This window comes from Alligator sinensis, unplaced genomic scaffold (genome assembly GCF_000455745.1).
Source record: "Alligator sinensis unplaced genomic scaffold, ASM45574v1 scaffold1118_2, whole genome shotgun sequence".
Taxonomy (NCBI): domain Eukaryota; kingdom Metazoa; phylum Chordata; order Crocodylia; family Alligatoridae; genus Alligator; species Alligator sinensis.
In genome coordinates this window covers 64,825-66,984 of record NW_005843184.1, presented here as the reverse complement: position 1 = coordinate 66,984, position 2,160 = coordinate 64,825, and positions in this window count along the sequence as shown.

Below are 2,160 nucleotides of genomic sequence, written 5' to 3'. Positions count from 1 at the left end.
GACTGTGCCTGTCAGCTTTGCAGCCTGAGTACCGTGGACTAGGTGAGATCCCAGCGTTCTCTGTCTTCTTTCTAGGCATAAACTTCTGAACCTGAACTGTATCAGTTAAGCTTGAGCTAAGTTTCCCCAAATACTTAGTGAAACCAGGGTAGTATAGTAATTGTTTGTGTTTGGGGTTTTTTCTTTTGCATGTCTTACTACTAGTACTATTATATATTTCATATGCTTAGCAATAAATAACTTTTATAGTCAAACTGGTAGTAACTGAGTATATTTTTCCTTCTCTGTTTCTCTTTCCTACCCTGTTCTGCAGCAACGCTTCTTTTACCTAAGCTAAAGATCCCTGTGAAGCCCAAAAATACTGTGGGGTCTGCTCATCCAGAGGCCAAAGATTGGGATGTGCTGAGTTTGAAACACATAAGGGGATCAGCTTGTACAAGCTGATTGTCCCAGTTTGACTCAGACGTGGCCTTATGAACTGAATGCTGGCCCATGAGGGTGTCAGCTGGACACCCAGCCGGATTCAGAGGGATTCTGTTCACCTGTGTGCTTGTGTCTGACTGGAGTTTATTGTTGCTCTGATGAATTGATTCTTGGCACATGAGGGTGTCAGCCTGTCCATGCTGATCAGCCCGGCCGGGTCAGGCGTGTCACGTTAATTTGTGTGTGTTTCTGTGTGTATGACTGATTTGGTGACTGGAGGAACCCAACCCCATTGAAACTGAGTCCTGTAAGATAGCTCCATTGGGGGTGAGGGCTTGCAGAAGGGAGAGATACAGCTCCATATAGTAACTCAAGCAGCACATTGACAGATTTACCAAGACCCTAGAAACATATCCCTAATAAATGAGCACACCCCAAAGTAATGGGCAAATCTGGTAACACTGTGTAGTGACTGAAGCTCACTGTAATGTGTAGTTGATTGGTTTTGTGACCAGGGACATTGGGTTTGGGATTTGCATCCGGTTACTGTCTCATCGGGTGTGTTTTATTGTGTTGCATCGGGTAGTTGTTGCATGGGTTTTGTTGTATAATACAGCTTATACTGCTCAACCTACCTGTGCTGTAGTTCATAGCTACTTCTTCTAACTCTAAGTGGGGTCAGGCAGTAGGATCAATACTCAGGGAAATTAACTTACTTTAATGCCCCCAAACCTGACTACCTGTGGGTCATAGAGGATTAACGACCCTGTGGATCAGTTAGTGAATTGGCATCCCCAAGGGCAGTCCTTCACCGTGCATTTTGCATTAGTGTCCATGAACCTCACTCTGTGGATGAGCACCATCTATACAATGGAGTAGTACCCTCTGCAACTGATATATGCCCTTGCTTTGTCTGTTGGCAAACAAACTTGGCCCATGAGTTCTATTGATATCTCTTCCTGGGAAACCCTCTCCCTCAAAGCCAGCTATTTCATACACAATAATTATTCCCGACACCCATGGCTAAGCCATCATATTACTTGTGTGGCAGGCCAGTAGGGGGAGCTCCTGCGTTGAGCCTCCCACCTCACTATGCCCGTCCACCTTCCAGACTCCATGTGTCCCTCCAGGGGCACCTAAGCCCTGGCAGACCTCCTTTCGAGCCCCGCCGCAGAATCCGGGGGTAGCGTGTGCTGCCACCACCCCGAGAAGGGACTGTCTGGGTCCTTTGTCCTCGGGGAAACACAGGCCTACTAGTCCTACGGGTACTCGACCCAATACAAGAACTTGGGGCACTTCCCCAAGTCAGGGGCCAAAAAGGATAGTCTCCCTTAGTCCACAGACCCAAGGGGCCTCCTGGGCATAATTAAACCCATCCCTCAATAAGTCTCCCACACTAGGTACAAAGGAGACCTTTATTAGTAACAGAGGGTAGGATTAGAATAGGGTCCAGGGTAGAGCAATATCAGAGAAATCCCATAGAGCAAATTCCTGTGGCTGGGGGAAGCGCTGACTGGGGTAGCCTTTGATCTCGCATCTGAGTTACTGCAAGCTATATATCTAGTTGGATCTCAGTTAGCTTACTCACAAGTATCATCCAGAGGCAGTTGGAGAATCCCTCTGGAGGCAAGCAGTTCCTTGATCATGAGTTTTGAGAGATAGAGCAAGTTTCAGATGGTCCAGCTCTTCTTTGTTCCTGAGTATCCCTCATGGCTACTGCCCCCTCCTCCTGGCAGT